Source organism: Acanthopagrus latus, chromosome 9 (genome assembly GCF_904848185.1).
Source record: "Acanthopagrus latus isolate v.2019 chromosome 9, fAcaLat1.1, whole genome shotgun sequence".
In the NCBI taxonomy this organism is placed as follows: Eukaryota; Metazoa; Chordata; class Actinopteri; order Spariformes; family Sparidae; genus Acanthopagrus; species Acanthopagrus latus.
In genome coordinates this window covers 27,948,183-27,969,658 of record NC_051047.1, presented here as the reverse complement: position 1 = coordinate 27,969,658, position 21,476 = coordinate 27,948,183, and the positions used below count along the sequence as shown (strand labels likewise).

The following is a 21,476-nucleotide window of genomic DNA, read 5'->3' as shown; positions in this document are numbered from 1 at the left end:
GAAAAAAAAACAACTGCTTTTTTTTACTTGCAAGTGACATTTTCAAGACTGAAGACGTGTCGTGTATTATTCAAAAGACTTCAAAAACAGCTCTGCTGATTACAACGTTGTTAGACTTTTGGAGAGTTTGGTAACTGGTGCAGATAATTGTGATGTTCAGTAAAAAAAAAAAAAACTAAGATGCATGTGAATGTGTATCGCTGCTGTCTCCCACCTCCTTCTCTCCCACTGGAATAATGAGTATTACCAGAATTCAGTCAGATTATGTAGAGCTCAAGAAGTTGACTAGTCTGCTGCTGAATGTACTTTTCACTGTGCTGATGGGTGTCACACATAGCTGATACCATGTTAATAGAGGTCAGTTCATATTTCATTCGATCTAACAAATAATAAAAAAAAAAACTGTCTGTCTTGTGCCAGACTTGAATCATCTTGTCCACCTTGAACAATGTTATCGTTGTGTACAGTTAGGATACTGTGGACATGTTGTGTCTGAGATGTTTCTGACTAAAATGAAAGAATCTGTTGTCTGCAACACCAATTTGTTGATTAAAGAGTGTTGTAGGAGACATTACTACCACTATATGTTCAGTCACTGTACCAACAGATCTCATTAATTCCTCCTCCTCCAATGATATTTAAACACATACTGAGTAATATTGTTGTGAAGCGACACAACTCAAACACCAAGGTCAAAAAAAGGGCAGGTTTAATTAAAGGAGACTTAGACAGAAATACCTACAGCAGCTGCTAGAAGCAGACAAACCAAACCTTGGTAAACAGCTGAGAAAAGAAGAAACACAACATGTAGGCAGACTGCTAAACAGCATCGGCCCCCATTCTTCATTGTGTGTGAGACACTTTGGGTTGTCTGACAAACAAGGGAAACTTCACAGTCTAATTAAATAATTGAATGCACCTGGGGGCATTGGAGACAGGCAGCAGGGCTGATGAGGGAACAAGCAACAGGTGTGCAGAGCAGCACAGCACTGCAGACCAGGTAAAGAACAGTGGATCTGATATATAGTGGAGACCATCCACCTTTCAAGAGGTTACCCAATGATTTCCACAGTTAATACACCAAATCTCCCAGTAACTCCATGATGTACGAACCCAACCTCCAGGAAACACATTAGTCTGGAGCCAAAGCTACAGGTGTGTGCTGGTCAGTGGAGGAGTCATCTGATCCTCCGATCTGGATTAGACTGTGTCGTTCAATCTGCGTTACTGTAGCTGCTCGAGGTGATCAGGGGCCTTTATCCGAACAGCAGAAGGAATAACCCGGGGAGTGTTGTGTTTCCCTGCTGGAGTTTTCCAGAAGATGTCACAGAGGAGCTCATGGTGATGCTGCTAACCTGACTGACGACTGATGGGCCGACTGAACAACAGAACTGTAAGTACCTATCTTAAATGTTTTAAAGCTTCCTTGTGGTTGAATTGGATTACAAACTCTGCTTTGTCTAGCTTGATTTCCTGTTTTGATCTGGTTTGTGGGGATCAATGTAAAAACCCTGAATGGACTTTTGAGTTACTGTTTTCTTTCTGGTTGTTTGGGAACTGGATTGAACTGAGCTGTTTGGGCTGTGGGTAAAACCAATCGGACTCCTTGAGTGGGTTGGACTCTGAGACTGTGGGCCTCAGATGTACACATGCACTTGCTTGGTTTGCTTGTTTTATTAGTTAAGTTTTGAAAATCATGTTGTGGTGTGGTCTTTGTGCTTTTCTGCGCTGACTGTATATTTGAATATTATGCGCTATTTGCTGAATGCTTTTGTATGGTTTGACTGAATTATCGGACTCTACTCTGACTGTCACCCAACTTTTTCTTACTTCAAAGTATCAACCTTTATCCCAAAAAGTGGCACCCCAGATTCATGGAACCAACCATGGCACGGCAGCTCTTGGATATTATCCCTCTGTACATAAGCACAATACTCTGTTTTATATATGGAAATGGCTACGGCCAAAAATGAAGCTGTGAGAAATCATTTGGAGGATTTGGAGGATTCCTGGATGGGATGCCCCCTCACTGGACACAGATATGAGGAGCTGAATGTAAAGGAAGCCAGCTGGTGCAAAAAGCACATTGTATTCTTTACTGGATATGGATTTGTTTGTTCTGTTCTGTCCCAGCCACTCATCTCACCTAACAACTGTCAGTGATTGACTGAACCACATACATCTATACCATGCCTCCTTTGTCTGAATGAACTGGCCGAAAAAGTGCAAGCTGATGGAGAAAGCATCAGTGATTCTGACTATATATACTGCCCCTTTTCAGGGGTAAGCCTGCTATTCTGGAGGCTGCAGTGCTCAAGCTGATCTTCAGAAACATCAATCCTCACATGACGACCAAGCTCCGGGGCAGAATCACTGATGCGGATGAACTGGTGGGACTGGTACAGCAACTGTAAAAAGACAACGCAAGTCAATCTCAATATGAGCTGCTGAAAATACAAGTTGTGAGGCAGAAGGAAAAAGACAAGGAGGATGGCAGTCCCCAGCACTCCCAGTTCCCCACCATGAAAGAACAATAACCCCCCTGTGGTCTACCACTGGTGACACAAAGGCAGTCATGCTTCATATTCCTGTCAATATTTCAATCAGTCGAAGAAACCCACGCCAACCTATCAATACCACCTGCAGGAATCCCACCTATAGCAGCTGAACATACCCGCCCCTCAGTTAACACTTAATCCTTACAGCACAGTCGTCATCGTGTGTCACCTTACATTGTTTCAGGCATTGACTGAGGAAATGGGAAGCAGAGTCCATAATGATCTAGATAAGGCTGAGACTGTGTAAAACTTCCAGGTACCCACCAACCTGAGGGCTCTACAGAGGTTCCTGGGCATGGCAGGGTGGTATCCATGCACAAGGCCATGTGGTAAGCCCACCTGCTCTAGTTCGCCCAAATTCTTCTCATCGTCTATACCGACAGGAAAGGATGAGTGGTCGTACTGGTCCAAAAATAAGACCAAGGAACAGACGAGGTGTTTGCATTTGCCTCCCTCACCCTGAATCCAGCTGAGAAGACCTGTGCTGCCCACGAGTTTAATGCTTGGCTGTGACGAAGGTCTGAGAGAAGTGAAAGACTCATCTGGAGGGTTTTATTTTCACCTTGCTCATGGATCATGCCTCTCATCTGAGAGGTGTTAAAACCAATCAAACCCAGCACTCGGCTCATCAGGTGGGCACTCTGGCTCCAGGAATTCACTTCCAATGTAGAATACAGTGCCAGATGCCCCAACAGTCGATCAGCCATCTTTCCTTGTGTGCGCCACCATCATGTCTTCCTCCTCAGGGTCATTCAGTGAGCCTCCCATCTTCACCGAGGCAGGCATAGCAAAGGGCTGCTGATTGTCAGGTTCTATATCAAAAGACCAGCTTACCCTTTACATTAGATCGTGTGAAGTCTGCATTGTTGTAGCCACTTTTTGAGGAGCCATGTTGTGAGCCATGACATGCTAACACTGCTGTCCTGACGGACGACTGACTGAACGGGTGTAAATAGTCCTTGTGGTTCAACTGCAGTTACAAACCTTGTCTAGTTTGATCCCTTGAGTTGTTGTTTTTTGTTGTTTGTGAACTTGATTCAACTGAACTGTTTGGGACCCAAGTCGGACCCGTTTGTTAAAATCTCACACTGTGTGACTCTCACATACACATGCACTTGGTTTGTTGTCTGGTTTTGTTGTCGTGGTTTGTTGGCTTGGTTTGCTCATTTTGAAGTGTTGAAACTTTCATTGTGGTGTGGTCTCTGTTCTCTGCAGTGTTTTTATATTTGAATGCTGGTCACTGTTCGCTGTATGCTTTTTGTGCGGCTTGACTCAAATTTTCTGCACCCTATTCTCACTTTAATGTGTCAAACCCACTACGATATAAACTGTTTTTGTCTTTTAAGAGGGCTTTGCCTTGACTTGTAGACTTGCATTCATGTTCTGTTTTTCCCTAAACTCAAAGCAAAATAATACAACCATTTTATCTCACAGTAACAGCTTCAGAGTGATTTTGATGGTGACTTGTAATGGAATGAGTGCTGTGTCTGTCTCAGCCAATCCGTCCCCCAATCATTTGTTTCTGCACTGAACTTCAGTGAGTGAGTAGGATCAGTGGGTGCAGCAGTACATCACACACAGAACCAACTGTCATCATATTTTGTGAAGAAAATGTTTTTTCCCTCTGATGTCCACAGGCTGCCCTGCCTCAGCTCTCTGCGATTTACAGAGTTTCCTGAAAGGAACATTTGACTGCTGCTAATGCTAGCTGCTAGTTGGCTCTGCTGGCTGGTTCTGCTTTGCCAGGAGGGGGAGGGTTTTTTATTTATTTCTTTTTTTTTAAAATTATTTTGTGGTCTGTGGACCAGGGTGAGAACTGCTGCTACGGACATCCTGCTTTTGATTGGGATCCAAGTCAGCCCTCTTTGACAGATGTCAAACACAGGTGTTATTGTCTTTGGTTCAAGTTTTGTTAGCTTGGTGTGTTGTAATGTTCTGAGTTGTGCACAGAATATTTTTGTGAGATATTCTTTGTGTCTCATCCCCCTTCAAATAAAGAAACATGTGCTGATACCCTAAAAAGCAAGTCTTAAACCTAAAATGTAAAGGTTTGATGGTGGAGGTCAGATCCTGTACAGTGAATATTCTTCACTTTAATAGGTGTTGCAGACATCCACCCTACACTGTTCACGTTCTCAACAGATGTAGATGGCAAATTGATATGTTTACCATCATGAATTTTAAAAACTGCACTTAATCTTTTATTTTTACTATCACAAAATCCTCATAGTGACATTTAGTTACTGGTAATAATTGCCGTTTCCCCCCCTCATAAGCTAACGGCTGTGTTTACAGCCTCGCAACCTTTGGGCTTGTTAAATTTAACAGGCTCAATTAAAAGTGTTAACAACCCAAACCACAGTATAGAAACTTTAAGGGAAGAAAACACATTTGGTTTCAAGTAGCACAGCCTCAACATGTACAATACCTCTTTTTTTTTCCCCCTCATTTTGATGGACATTGTTTCCTTCATTCTTCCATCGCTGCAGTGAAGTGCAGTCTGAGCATCAATAACAGCAAACTTTGGACAGCTCTCATGATCAATAAAGCTGCACTCTAGAGTTGGATTCCTGTAAGCAGGAAATCCCACCTCAATTATTCACGTAACGATCATTTATATTTTGTACGAAAAAAGGAAAGGGTTACCTTCTGTCAATACTGGATTTATTTATTTATTTTGAAATGTTAGTTTGACATGCACCGAAAACACAAGATACAATGGGGTCCAATGAAAATCCTTTGTGCCTGTGTTTGTTCTCCGTTACACCCTGTGGTGGCCGTCGTGTGTCTGTTGTCCAGAAACAGACACGTCATTCTGTTTCCACTGCCACAACAAACACCACTGTTTGCTTTACCAAGGTATATATAGAGGCAGGAAGTTTTTATAGCCCGCTTATTATCAGCAGAACGACTGGAGGAAAAGTGATTTACCTTCTGCTTAACATCCCCTTAAAAGCTGTGTGGGGATTTATCCTCGGCACAGGATCAGACAATTTTTAGGGTGTAAGCTTATTTTTTTTTTTGTTGTTGTTGTTGTTCAGCGATGTGGTTTCTCTGTTAACTGCTATAAAATATGTCAGTTATTTTCTCAGCTGCATCATAAACGCCTCAAACTGAAACCATTTCAGGGGTTTAAGTTGAATTAGAAGCCTCCATGTTGCCCACGAATGTGCACATTCTTTGCTTTGGGTTTAACCTTGGCCCTGGTGCTCTGGCACTGGTCAGCTCAGCATCTGGCATGCTAAATGGAATTGCCAATGTGTTGGAGCAGATATGGAACTAGTCTCTATTTGTCTGATGGCTTTGGGTTTGTGTTTGAGAAGAGAGCAACTACTACTGATAAGAGACCGGCTGGACTGTAACAGTAATGTTTTTTTGTTCCTCAACAATGGTGTTAAAGAGGCAGCAGAGTGCAATATCATATGGCTGCTGTGGATTAATGTTTAGGAAAAAAAAAAAATCAACGCAGGATATTTGCTTGCTCGCGGTATATCCTCAGTCCCCGGTCAGGAAATTAATACTGACTCAAACACATTTAACCTCTCATGGTTTGTGACTCATCACTCCATCCATCCCCGACTCCATTTGCACTGACACAGACAGCAATGAGGACATTTCTGTTTTATCAGCAAGTGTCCCCCTTTAATTGCCTCCCCGAACCCTGTGGAGCAAATTAAAAAGTTTGCTGCATTTTGCTTACTTGCATTTCACTTTGTTTCCTCGGCAGCAGATTGCTCTGATCGCTCGTCACCTCGAGACCTTGTTGTGGATAAAGAAGCATTACAGTCGGAGCGAATGTGTCTCCGTTCTGCAGCGCTACACTTCTGAACACAAAGTAAATATGATTTCCACAGGATGCTTTTCTTTTCCCCCCTATACATCCGTAGGCTACTTATTTTCCCACTGTTCCCACTTTTGGTCTCCACCATCTCCTGTGGAAAGCATCCAACCTATTTTCAGCAAAATCCTAAATGTTCACCTGCTAGTTGCCAATTCACTGAAAACATCTGCTTCTGCTGCTGTAAACAGGACAGCAAATGTTGCATGCTGAAAAATCAGAAGAATGAACACAGATGCTAAAATGCTCCGTAGAGCTGAGGGGGAATAAATTGGCCCCATGACAGTCTTATTTAGTAAAGGTTAAACTTGGTAAACCAGTTGAACAAAGTTTTGTGTTTGATTCTTTTTGGTTACCCTCAGTTTACAGAGTTAGACATCATTTACTGGTCAGAGGTTTTTTGAGAACGAGGGCAATATTGCAGAGAAAATTAATGTGTGTTTTCCAGTCACGATGGCGGTGGCATGCTGACACCACCATAGACTCTGTTGAACTCATAGTCACTGTAGCCAACTCTCTCACTCTATTTGCTGCTCCAGTAAACAAATCTTTGCAGGTTGATGTAAAACGGATCGTTACCGGCGAGTTGGGCCTGATAGTCGCCAGACACACCTGATTTAAAAACGCAGGTTAGCTGTGAAATGGAGGGAGATCTATATGGTGTCGTTTGTTAAAAATATGGTGATATCTCAAGCAACACATGACATTGATCCAACTTGAATTCATTCACAAAACTCCTATTTGTTTATGTAAAACATCAGCTTCTTTCTTTTATCTTTTTTCTTGAACACGATTATAAAAAGATAAGAACCTGCACTAATACTGAGCAGGCAGCTTCATCAGGCTCGTTCAGGTAAACACTTTTTTTATTAAATGTTTTTTTTTTTCTTTTTCTGAATACTAATCCATCAAAAGACAAAAGACAAAGTAAACTTCAAGTGAATCACAAAACATCAAGGTAAGCTATTTTCCTCCGCACTAAAATCCTGCAGCACATACGCGATACATTAGATCATGCAGGAAGTACAAGGACAAACACTGGAGGTCAAAATGACGACGTGATGTTAACGAGTTTCTCTGTGACGTTGTTTCTGTCACAGGAGTCCGACATCAGCTGTATTAGATGGAGGTAAAGACATTATACGATCCATCCCACTCAAACACTGCACACTCCACTGATGTCACTGATTCACAGCCTCTTTTATTAAAGCTAACTTGGAGATAGAAATGTTCCCCTGCTGCCTGTTAAAATGTTCGTTACTGAAATCAAGCTGCATCATTAATTCAGTGTCGTCTCATGAGACGCAATAATGTAAAACAAACCCAACGAAACAAGTTCAGTAAACCTAAGATATGGAATTAACAACTCAGATATTTTGTGATTTACATTTTCAACAGTTTTGAAGTTTTTAATACAAAGAGCTGCCAAGAAACCCGGGTCAGCTTCAGATGTTTGATATAGAATATGAGTCATATCAGCATAATAACTCAGATCTGCTGATCGTGTTGCTCTCAGAAGTTCATTCATTAAAGTCAAAAGACTTCAGGTCAGCTGAACTCAGGCTGATTAGTTCTCAAGTGTTCTCAAACTCATGACTGTAACTTGTAAATGATGAACATAGCTTGATTTAATAAATAAAGTTACTTATTTACTCCTCAGTGGTGCTGAAAGTCAGTCTGTTTAAGACACAGTAAATTGTGCATGATGATATTTCTATAATTTGATTAATTTGAGTGGCCAGGATAACTTGTATATAATAGTTTGGCTGCCAAAACAAATTTACAACACATTAGGAATGTTTCACAGTCCAGCAGACGGCACAACAACAACAACAGTGACATAAAGAAGGAGGGACGGCGCCGATTAACCCACGACCTGTTCATCACGTGTCTGAACACCATCTATTAACCGGTTTCACCATTTGCACCAAATTTCTGAAAGAGAGACAACATCTTACCAACAGGCTAATTATCTGCATGCTAAGATGAATTCCCCAGACTCCCTTTAAAAACTAAACTCTGCCTACGACAATTATTGAATCTTTTGGGCTTTTTTGTAAATTCTGCAGTTGAGTCCAACTCGTCAAATAAAACAAGTTTGGAATGAGACTCAAATCTTTTTTCTTACAATTAGCACCTCAAGATCCTTCTCTTGTGTGTGAAAACATTGTGTCCATATGTCTCTGTGATGTAAGTGTTTATTTGCACACTCAAGTAGCATGTCGAGACGCATAATGGCGTCATCTGCACGTACGTAGAGCTGTCCACTTGTGATCTGATCACTAAAGAAGCAGAAAGACAGAAATAATCCAGTTAGTCGATGGATTGAAATGAGGGACAGTGTTCACATTGAGCTGCAGCACTGCGACGGTAATGTCTCCCTTCCTTTCCTATACTTCACTTTCCTCCATTTCCTCTCATAGATCCTGCGTAACTCCGACTAACAGAAAGCACTTAGTCACATTTTCTTCAACTTTGGCCGGTAATGGCTTCTACCTACACATTTCTTGGTTGGCTCACTCACTAAGAAACCTTCAAAATCTAAAATATAATTTTTCCATTTCAGACCTGACAGTTTTCATTTCACGTTGAAATGTCAGACTGACGAGATGAAACAATCATCTGCAGTTTTACCTCAGAACTGAGCACCTAAATCTCTGCATGAGCCTCCTCTCTTGCTGTAGTTATTAATCAGTGTGGGTAGTTTTAGATTTCATACATGAGGAGAGAGGGAGAGGGTGTTTGGACGGAGGAAGGAACCAGCTGTGAATGACAGGAAGGGGCTATGCATTGGAACCGAGACGCAGGGCTCCATACGCTGGCAGCACAGAGCCTGGGAAACGCTCCCTGCACCCGACACAGTCACCCACCCAAACAAAACAATACAGCTGGGTGCTGCTGCACAATGACGGAGCCCCTCCCACAGAGGCCGAACGCTGCAAGGTACACACCGCCTGCACGAAGAGAGAGGGGGGGGGAGCAGGAGAGGAGATGACCAGCAACTCCTGCTCCCTCTACCAATCTCTGTGTGTGTTAGTGCATTTGTCATACCTCTCTCTGTCTGAGAAAATTCCTCCTGCTCTGCCTTTTCCCTCTCATTGTGACTCAACAGCGCCACCCATGGGAGGAACACGAATACTCCAAGCTCAGAGTCGGAGGCTGTGAACACGTGAGGATCACACAAACACACAGAGGGAAATATATTTTTGATCTCAGTGTGTTTGTGCTCATTCACAGCTAATTAAACATTGTCACTGATCAGAACTGTGTTTTTTTTAAAAAGGCATAATCATCTTTTATGTCTCAGTGTGTCTCTGCATTTTGAAGTGAATGCAACTTTGAATGGGGCTTTTATCTAGTAGTGATGTCTATATTGTAATAATGAAAACAGAGAAATCAGACATGATATTTATCACCGGATGATGTGTCAACAACACAAAAGCTTCAGTCACAAATGTGGGAGTTTCATAACAGCAGTCCAGATGTTTGTTTGTGCTCGGACATGTTTCAGGTGGTCAGCTGCAATAAAACACACAAACAAAGCTGGTAAACAAACAGACGATGCATCACTGAGCCAGCGGTTGCGAGCATGACTGAGACTGCTGACCACATCTGGATTAAGTGACTTTTGGGGACCTGTGGTAGAAATGAAATAGCTAATGCCTCCTCCTCCTCCTCCATCTCCCTGTGCAGTTGTTTTACATATCATGCCACATTCAAGTACACAAATTGAACAGCTCCACAGATGATTAAACACCATGTGAGCACCAAGTCATCGTAAATAACGATCGTATTTCAGGAAAACTTGTGAAGCTAACTAACCTCAAGCAATAGCTGAACTCTGAGGGCAGGAAAACAAATGATTAAAGAGACGCACTAATGGACATTTTTCAACATTTTCTGACGTGTTATAGACCGGAAAGCTGTTGAGAAAATAACTGACACCAAAAAAACTGTTGGGTGCAGCCTGAGACACAATCATACTGCTTGTAAACAAGCTGATGGTTTGACCACCTTACTGGAGGTGAACTGAAAAGTGAGCACAGCTGAAATGTCACTAAAAATCCCTCCACGAAAGACAACGAGTGTGTTGAACTACAGCAGGGACAGTAGAGACTGAACCAGAACACTGCTGCTGTAAAGATGTTTACCACTAACTGCTTCAGTTGTAATTTAACTGTCTTCATTTTCTCTCAAGACATTTTAACAAACCTGGAGATTTGTTTCCAGCCTGTTTGACTCTCCTGAGTACTCGTGCTCGTCATCCAGTTGGATTTGATTTGGCGACGGTGCTGTCAGCAGTGACTGTGGCACGTTCAGTGTAAACAAGTGCTACAAAAATAATACCAAAGTGGAAATAATCATTCTCCTTTCTCATGAAGCCATTTAATGACGGGGCCTCAGTATTAATACAGGGCCCAATCAAGGACCCTGTCATTTCAATTACAGTTGAAATTGGAATTTAAGTGTTGAATATTCAGCCCAGTGATGGTCGAGCTGCTGTGTCTGGTGCAGCCTCGCAACGATCGGCTTGTCATTTGTTTTCAAAATGTTACTGATGTTCCACAAATGTTTGGCTTTATTGTCATTTATAACATTATGAACTGATTTCTTCAAATTTAATCTGAGACCACACACCTGTCGTCATTTGCTTATTTTTATATATTCTGGTATCAAATGTGGCAGCGAGCGAGCAGCAGGATGAGCTTGATGTTTAATATTCACATGATTATAATTATTCTCCGCACTCTGACACCAATTTATTGAGATCACAAGTGAATGTAATCTGTTGGGGGAATAGTAACGCTACGTCGAACCGCCCCGCACATATTAAACAGGCTCATGCACACACAATTATCCTCCTGAGGATACATGTAGTCAGGTGAAAACAAACACGCACACACACACACACACACCCGTAAACGTGAGATCAACATGCAGCCGCCTCACACGGTGCATATTCACACCCACCTACAGACGAACACATGTACTCTAACATCTCCCACTCGTGACACGCGCAGATGTAGAAAGAAAAAAAAAATGTACATGCAAACACAATAAATACACACCATAAAGACACACGTTGTACATTCAGTGTCTATCCTACGCCCACGTTCCCTCCCACCGGTGGACACACACTCAGATACACACTCCCACATCCCCAAACTGATTCTCACACTTCCCACATACACAGTCGCATTCCCCACATTTACACCACTCACACTACCCACTCACACAGACACACATTACAACACACACGAACAAGCAAGGGGGACACAACTCTCCCATCACCAGTTCAGTTAGCATTAGAGTCGAAGCCTGACCCTCCGCAGGATTACTCAGCAGAAGGAGCGGCTGCGTTTCTTTTTTTTTCCCCCTCCCACAGCTCCATCACTGCCCTGTACTGTGAAGGGGTCTTTGTTGGCTTGTTTCCTCCTCCCTGGACAGTCTCAAGTGTAGCCCCCCCTCCCCCGGCGAGGCCTCTGAGCCCGTCCGCTCGGTGCTGCGACGTCGTCCAGACACGGAGCAGAGGCTGTCGGCCCGGCCGCCTGCCTATCATTCCCCGCAGGGTGTAAATCAGCAGAGGCCGGCGAGGTTCTACTGTGTGTCGCGGCGACGACAGATTTACGAGAGGGCAACCTCCTCGTGAACCTGGACTGCTCTTCACGTCCAAGGCCTGCTTCAAAGCCAGAACCAGAGACTGACATACTGTGTTTAGTTTTCCATAAAAGGATAAAAAAAAAAAAGAAAAACTTCAAGGAAACATTTTTAGCAAACTCAAGATGAATGAAGGACTTAATACTCTTACTAGTTGAAGCACCGCTGCATGGAGCGCCAACTATAGCACTCACTTAAAGGTCCTGTGTGTGTGTGTGTGTGTGTGTGTGTGTGTGTGTGTGTGTGTCAGGCCTGTGTGTAATGAACCACAACTAAAAAATGTGTTTTCCTTTTAATGAGGGATTGAAAAGGACTCACGTCTTGTATTTGTTAAAACTTTTTGGGCTAAAAAAGCGAACGTCTCACTTGCCAGCGAACACATTCGGAGGTCTGTTGTTTCACAAACAGCCCGCTATTGTACTTGGAATCATTTGGCAGTCGGTCAGGTTATTTTAGCTGATTTCAGTTTGGATTTTTATACTGTGTCTCTGCTGTAGTGTTGAGAAGCAACACTGTGCCAGAGACTTTCATTCCTGGTCCTGCTGGGCACTGCTTTTGATCGACGTTTGTTAAATCAGTCATCAGGGAAAAAAAAAAAAAATCATATGCATATTGGGAATTGTAGCGCTTGGATGCATTAGAAGTGGCTGAAACATGGTCTTGTTTTCACCTTATAAAGCTGTTAAATCTAACGTGTGAGAAAACATTTCAGTTTCATTTTCATACGTCATTCATCTGAAGTCCACCTGAACATTTTCCAAAAAAAATCTCTCATGCCGCTTTGTGCTCCGTTGTGTCCACAAGCTAACTTTGTTGTCTCTTTGTAACGAGGCGGTGCATCGCTGTCGCTGAAAACAGCTGCATCTGTCAACGAATCTGATGAGAACAGTGAGACTCATCTGAAACGATTAGCTAAACGATGCTAAAATGCTCCGTAGAGTTTTAGGGAAATTACAGATGCTGGTGATTTATCCCAGTCGCCAGAATAAGTACTTGTGGTCTAAGTTGCTTCAGACCACAGAACCATGAAACTATCAGTAGTGTTGCTAAAAAGATGGCTGGAAAAAATGTCCTGATGTCCTGTTAAACATCCAGTGATTTCAAAATCCTGAAAAGCAGTCGGTCTCACGCCACCATCAGCATGATGTGAAAAGAAGTAAATGTTTATGTGTATAACGTTGTAATTCTGCAGAACATACGACTTTTACTTACTGCTTAATCTTGCACTTACATCAGATCTTTGATATTAAGTACAGTTTTTCAACATTATGCCAGATTACTGTGCAGATTAACAGCAGAGGATTGTGGGAGAATGATTTTATCACCGTGCCGTCTGATGCCAGGATGTGTGCTGTGGGATTTCACTCCATCAATTGTTTCAACTAATGGATTCAATTTGCTCTGCAGTCAATGCCATAATTTGCTATCCAAACATCATGTGCAACAATATCCCACCGTCTGCTCTGCCATCCAGTTCCCATTAATTAGACTCATACTGCCTATAGAACTGTGTGTGTGTGTGTGTGTGTGTGTGTTAATACAGTTACAGTCTGAACAGGGTTTTAAAAAAAAAAAAAAAAAAGAGAAGGGGGAGAATACCAAGTGGGTTCTTTTCAAACGAGGTTATCTGCAGATAATAGGGATTACAGGGGATGTTAGAGACCGAATAATAAAACAAAAACAAACTTTCGAGACACCACAAAGAAAAATAATTAGTCTAATCCCCACATGCTTTCTGACGGCGCATCACTTGAGACCTGACAGCTACAGCAGAGAAGTAAACCCTGAGTCTACAGAAGTGCCCTAATTCATGTTTCTTTCACCTTACCGAGTGTACTTACATGGACAGGAGCACACACAGACACTCGAGGTAAGAGCGCACTTAGCCTTTTAACATGTACTTGGCCGCATTAGTATGCAAAAACATGCACTTTCTATTTGTTTCTGTCTGCTCCTCTCCGTCTGGCTCGACATGATCCTCACCGCCACGCTCATCAACCACAAACAGAGCACAGATTTACAAGCTGACGCTGCGTCTTTGGGCAGAAAAAAAGATATCATGATTAATGTGCTGCAAGTCTGAAATGAAGATTGAACACGCTGGTCTGTAATGTTCTGGTTACCTGGCTTGACCCCCAAAAGTTTGCAGAGCTTCCAGACTAGATAAGATAACCTCTGCGACGTTCCCCAAATCCCTGCAGCCGCTGTGTGACTGTGATGTAGTAGGAGCAAGTGACATGTTAACTAGGAATGTTCTCCGCCAAGGGGAAAATAGACAGTCATGTCATGACGGGGGAATTACATTACTGATAACACAAGGCTGTAAAAACAAGTGACATGTAAATTGTGTTTTTGCACAGAATCCTGTATCTCGGCAAAAAGCAAAAGCAAAAAGAAAATGAAACTTTCTGGAGAAGGACTGTTCAGGTTGGACACCAGTTTAAAGCATCAGTATTGAGATAACTTGAGGATGAGACGTAACAATCACCTACGTTTCTCCAGAGAGTAACAGATTGTTTTTAATGTGTGCATGTCGTAGGCTACTGTGAAAGACAGTTCAAGTCTGTGTTTCAGCATTTTAAGCTGACATTTTGGATGCATTTTAACATTTTTAAGTGTGACAGAACTGGCTGATATTAAGGAAAGCTTGGGGAAATTTTCCATCCATGTTTGTGGCAACAAGTTGCATGTTATTAACAAGACCTCAGGACATTTTAAGCTGTTTTTGTGGTGACCATTAAACCCGATCTACTACTTGGAACTGTACTCCCACCCTCCTGTTTCGTTCGTGCATTAATGTCTCCTCAGCCATCAACACCCTGCTGTTTGCATCCAACTGGACAGAAATCTTGACGAAACCACAGGTGAAAGGTCACAGGACCCCCCCCATGGACCAATCAGTGTGGAGCCCTGCTGACACAACAGGCCAAAGGAATCAGGGCGAAGAAAAGCTCGTCCTGGTGGGAATTACTACATTAACTCACAACAGGGCTTAAAAATGAAAACATCACTTTAGCAGTTCATCCCAGAGAGCTCCCAATTAGGCATGTCGTTTGTTGACTCATTCCTAAAGATTAAGTGGTGCCCCCCCACCTAAACAAGCAGTGTAAATGGAGTATTAACTTATGACACATGCTGCCTAATTGATCCAAATCTCATTAAAAATGTCGTCAACTGACAAGGAACTCAACAGTAGGTGGACAGCGGTGAGTTCAATTCCCCCCTCAGATCCTGGATAAAGTCAACAACCTTGCTGCGCAATTACGCCGTCTGGAGGAGCGTACGTGCAGAACAGTCGTCGCTCTGTAATGGATGATATTCCTGAAAAAAAAAAAGTGATCCAAAATTAAATGAACTGCCAGCTCAATGTCTGCAGAGACCTTCTGCCACTTGAAGAATCCGGTGCTCTTATTTTGAAGCATGTTGATTTTAAAATTTCAACCACACACTCAGACGCTACAGATGATATCCAGCGATGGAAAAAGCTGGATGTGTCGGCACAGAAGCACAAAGAGTGTCGTCAAGTCTCTGTTTTCTCATACAGACAGGATGTTATCTCCTGGAATGTAAAGAAATGAACTCTGGCCCGTCATCACAATAAACCCAACGGACTTCCCAGCAGTGCTAAGTGAGCTAGCTTGTCTTTGTACATTTGCTCACGGCCAACATGGGAGACACTGAGGTCTAAATACTTCAGGTCTTTACAAGGCTTTTCAGAGATTAAGACAGAATAAGTGGCCTTCACTTAAAGGGCTGCGGCGGTTCCTTTCTTCTGTTCCCTTACTTATAAATGCTGCATTGAAAGTAAACACGGCACTCCTCAACAAGAGCCCCGGGCTGAGGAGGTCATAACCGTAAATACGACACACAATGGCATTTAAGAGCCTTTTTAGATGCTGCACTGACGGTTTTTCTTCTGTTAAACTCAAAATTGGCGCGGCGTACTTGTTTGAGTCACACTGTTGCCTCGTAAACTCCCTGAAAACATCTGCAAAGAGCCTTTTTGTGCATTTTTAGAACACATTTGGGGAACAGATAGCCGGCGATGATACTAATCGATTTCTGAGCTGAGATATGCTTTTTTTTTTTTCTCACCACTGCACAGTGAACACAGCAGAAGTGTGAGGATATGGCTTGGAGGTAATGTGTACTCAAGTTCTCTGAACAAATCACAACAAAGCGAAGGAATAAATGCTAATTAGTTTAGGTCGAGTGCTCTCAGGGTTAATGATGCATGCTTTGGGTCTCCGTTCATTGTCAGTTCACCCCGTACACGTCAGTCAAGGCACTTGTATTTAAAAGCACACTTTCAGATTTTAATTCGAGCAGGGCAGCTGCCTTGGGCCCTGTTGGCTGTGAGATTCTCATCTGCAGCCGTGCTCCCATGTATCCTTGGGCACTTTTGGCCTTTAATTTTAATCGAACAAGAAATCGTTTTTACATTCTGGGATCATTCTTCAACCGAGGTATAAATGGTTTGATCCCTTTTTTTTGTGAAAGGTGTATGGCAGACAGCTTATCCTCTACAGTGCCCCTAAGCAATATTATGTGCGTCTGCCCTTTATCCCAAATGTAATCTCATGGTGCATAAAAGCAGAAGGTGGAGTCAATTTCTCCTTTTGAATTCAACCTCTGGATTGTTTTTGCCCTCACTTGTTATTCTTCTGAGCCAGCTGAAGGGAAAAAGTGCAAATAGTCACTTCAGTGTGAAGATATGTAGATCTCTGAGAACTGCTTCTGTTCATTTCTACCAACTTATTGTCAGAATGAACCAGTTCATAATACAATACAGGCCAAACATGCATCCTACTAAGAAGTATAATGTGTCCGGACCCTGATGTGTCCTGTTCCTCTGTGCCACAGAGCTCCATTGTTGTCCAAAATACTATTTAAAAACACCTCATTGAGTCAAACTGCTGCGCTGGGTGAGATTTCCCTTCATAACTCTGAACACGTTGTTTAATTTGTCTCAAAACCACATACACCATCCTGCTGCTGGAAACATTACCGCAGCAATTATGAATTATTCTGCTGCTAAAAATAGTCCCGTACAAATGTACTTTATACTCCTATAGACACGATGTTTGGAAAGTACTGAATCATGGGTGATCCCAGAATGCTTTGCGGGTACTGTAACCAACACGTATGTTTGGATGGAGCGGATCTGACGGTCGATGACAGAACGTTCGGTTTTCTTTTGTGATGTTTTTATTTTGCTTGCGGTGGCAAAACGTTACCAGCAGGAAGACCGGAGCCCGTCCTGTTCACAAAACAGCTGCGATGGGGTCGGAGCGTTCAGTCTCCTCACAACATTACATAATCAAACATTTCTCTGCCCCCCGGCGGTTGACGCGAGTTGGCACAAATGCTTTCAAGTGTTCCAGTAAGCTGTGACAGTGTGACAGAACCAGGACCCTGAAACCTTTTTGGATGCATTGAGCATGAAAGTTTTGGGGACTAGTGGACCTTTTTAAGGCCAGATTATTTTCTGACACATGGTTTGTGATAATGTGTGTTTTAACCATTTTTCTGTTATGTGTTTAAACGGTTTTACCAAACCCACTGAGATCCTCTGGAGGCCTGATCTGTTCAGCTGTGTGAGAGCTGATCACACCCCTCACAGTCAGACAACAGACAAAGCAGCAGCCCTCATACTGTGATCTGTGCCAGTTTGTATCCTTGATGTTGTTCGAGGAATAAAGTAGCACAAGGTGGAGGATGAATAAAACACGATGCCCTCGCTCAGTTTCAGTGACCTGTATGATCTGCAGTGATTCAAATCTCCACACCTGACGTTCAGCTTCAAGTCGTGTTCAAAGTTGGTTTTCATCCCCGACTGTGTCTTTTTCACCGGCTCTGAGAGATGCTACTGTCAGAAGCAATATGTTTATTTACCCATGTTCTGTTCACAGTTTTTATAATAAACCAGAGTCTCAAATATAAAAAAAAATCTCATTCAAAAAGCACTAAGCACTCCTGCCTGTGTGGTGCAGTCGAGGATTTTCCCCCGGGCACTGCTATTCTTCCTGCTGACAGAAATATGTGACAACTCTTCCCAGGGGTCTGTGCAGAAGTAGGGAGGAGAATTGAGGATATTGGCGGATGAGGCGATGAAGTCATGCTCCAATTTTGAGTGCAGGTGTTTACATTTCATCTGGGGTTCACAGGCTGGCATCGGCTCAGACTACCGCCTGAAAAAACATGGAGGGAAAGGCTGCTGTGGTCAGTGTACCGCCCACTGAACTGATCACTTCTTGAATGGCGCCGCTGGTTTCACTCTTTGTCGTACTTTTAAGGTGCTTCTTGGTTTTTGCAGGGGGAGACATGCCAATTACATTTTTCAAGGTTTGGCAAACAAATGACGTTCCTAGCAATTGTTTTAATGCTAACACATTAAACAAGCACAATCAACACTGGCAGACATTAAACCTGGTAGCATCAACATCAACATGCTAGCATTTCCGCTAAAGTCCAGCCTCACAGAGTGCTAGCATGGCTGTGGACGTGCAACAAAACACCCTTCTGTGAAGAAACCAGTGTGTGAACAACATGTTTTCTGAGGGCAAACGTGTTGGTAGACCTTCCAAATATTCACGTTCAAAGGGGTAAAATGCCTTGGAGCGATGCAAGACTTTGAACTGCAGGGGTAATGAGGGGATGGGGAGCAGGTGCAGGGATCAAGTGATCTGGTGAGAGTTAGTGGGAGGATATGCAGACAACGGGAATGTTATGAATTAGCAACCACATTCACAATTATTTTTGAGGCTTTTTAACTGTGTGTTGTGTGCACGAGTCAAAGTCACGTATGTGGAGCTGTGAATGGCCTTAAATTGTTCTTGGACATGATCACAAGAGGTTGAAAGATAAGATTGTAGATACTGACATTCATTTATTATGTGCAGGTTAACAAGTGTAACATGTAAAAACAGAACAAAGATAATGTTAAGTAACAATGATTTTGTTTTTAGAAATGAACTCCGTATTCAATCATTTGTATGTAGCTCGTTCGGAGGCGCTCTGATGGCCACGGGGGCTCTGAGCGGTTGTTTTAATTGGCTCATGCCTCAGGCTTGCTCGTCTTTCAGGCTCTGGTGAAGAAACAAACCAGGAGTTGTGGATAAATACAAGTTCACTGCACATCATCCAATATGTGGATATCACAGCGGTGGGCACTGAGGTTAACACCAGTGTAATACCTTCCTTTAACACTTCTGATCTAACACAGCCGCCGTGCATTATGCTTCCCTTGTCCTGTCTTCTCTTCCCCTCTGCCTCCTCACTCATCTACAAATTATGTCTATCCCCTCTAACCTAAGGATACACATCCAGCTGACTCATGCGTCTTTCTCCTTGCTGTGAAATGTAACCCTACGGTGGCTGTCTTTCATCTCGAGAGCACTCCAAAGATGCTTTATTGTAAATAATAGCGCACTGTGTGTTTGCAAGCAGATAGTTTTATCTGATTTTATGCGCGTTTAATAATGCCATGAATCACTGCTGATGCATCACTTTGACATTGAGAACACAGCGGAGGTTAACAGTAGTCTCAGTGCCATAATAAAAGTCTCATATTGCATTAAGTGCCCAGCGAAGGAAATGAAGGGGGATGCCGCGATGATACTTTAGGGACTCATCACACTAATTACATTTTGCAGGCTGACTGGAGGTTGGAGGGTTGCATCTCCAGGTGATGCCCAAAATTTTCTCCAGCTTTTAGTTTGTGCACATCTAACGTATGCAGAAACATGTTGACTCCACTTGAGCCGAAAAAGGAAAACCTGCTTCCTTAAAAGGGAAGAAACACCTTGGATGACGTCTCAGTCGAGGTCCAATCATGCATCAGAAGACCTCCAACAACAAACTGAAAATGTTATCAAGGTCATGAAATGTGCTACTTATACCCAGAGAATGAAAGGACAGATGAATAACAAGTGCTTGAAAATTAGTGAGAATTTTATGACATGTCCTGCCGCATATAGATTGTCCATCTGCCACTCTATTATACAGAAAATTAGACACTTTGCAAGTCCTAATTTATTGTTAATGCATAATTTTATGGGAGGAAGCAGTACAGGTCAGTGGATACATGCCAGGGAGATGAAGCTGCTCCCCAGCGGTGCTCCGAGCAAAGTCAGCTAACAGAGCTACAGTCAGTTACAAGTTTACTTTCAGGAAACTGTGTAAGTCAGAGTTTGGTCGGAGCAGATGATGGATATATACGTCCATCCATCTTCTTCTGCTTATCTGGGGTTGGTTCACATAGCAGCAGACTTGGCAAGGTGGCGCAGACATCTTTCTCCACAGCAGCACTTTCCCGCTCCTCCCAGGGGGATCTCAAGGCGTTCCCAGGCCCGCTATATATAATGTATATATCTCCAGTGAGATCGGAGTCTGCCCCGGGAGCTCCTCTTAGTTGGTTATGCCCAGAAAACCTCCAAAGGGAGGCGCCCCAGGCATTTTAATCAGATGCCCTGAGCCACCTCCACTGGCTCTTTTTTGAGGTGAAGGAGCAGCAGATTTACTCCGAGCTCCCTCCGGATGTCCGAGCTCCTCACCCTGCCTCTGAGGCTGAGCACAGCGGAGGAAACACATTTCCAGCACTTGTATCCGCGATCTCAATCTATCGACTGGTAAATCCATCCTCACTACGATGGGACGGCACAACGCCTGTAGTGCTGCTGAGGCTGCACCTTTACACCCCGTCACTCGTAATGACAAGACCTTGGGATACTTAAACTCTTGGGGCAGTCACATAATGTTGCTATAAAGAATTTTAACCGCCCCTTTCTAGATGGTTACACAGATCCCTTGGCAGTTAGCTACACTGCCCATTCATTTGAAACTGTTTATCTACAAACTTCCTCCAGTTTACCTGTTGCAAGAGTCCTCGCTTCCTCTAATCTCTGCAGCGATGTGTGGCGAGTGCAAAGTTAGTTAGCACAAAAAGACACGGCAAAGTTTGGGGAAACCAACCAGGTTGTAACACACTGAAACTTTCAGCTAATAATAAAGCTTTTAATGAAACGATTATATTGATACCGGCAATGACATTGGGACAATGACATCCACGCACCTCACGGCACCACCTCTGCAGCCATTTATAGCATTGGACGGCTCACTGGGAATTGATCCTTAGAGGCTGGCAGTGTCGACACGGATTCTGATAGTTGTGCAGTTAAATGATTTTTTTTTTTTTTTTCCAGCTGGCAAGGTTGTTACCACACACACACACACACACACACACACACACACACTCTCACAAAAACAGGTTTCATTTGACCCAGATTTGCTGCTCCCTGCTTGCAGCATGCATGTGTGACTCCAGGGCATGTTTGTTTTGTGGATGCGATGTGATGCCTTCAGCCTCGACCAGCGGTTCTATTACCAAATCCAAATTGTTGTGTGGTTGGTTTGTCTTGGGT

The 21,476-nt window shown here is 43.1% G+C and overlaps 1 long non-coding RNA gene across 1 annotated transcript in view; it reads left to right on the top strand.

Moving 5' to 3' along the window:
* Positions 1–958: 958 nt before the first annotated feature.
* LOC119026452 overlaps positions 959–21,476 on the top strand; it is a 35,417-nt gene continuing 14,899 nt past the window's right edge. The window contains exon 1 of the long non-coding RNA XR_005077159.1: positions 959–1,393. This is a non-coding gene — a long non-coding RNA (uncharacterized LOC119026452). The remainder of the gene's footprint in view (positions 1,394–21,476) is intronic.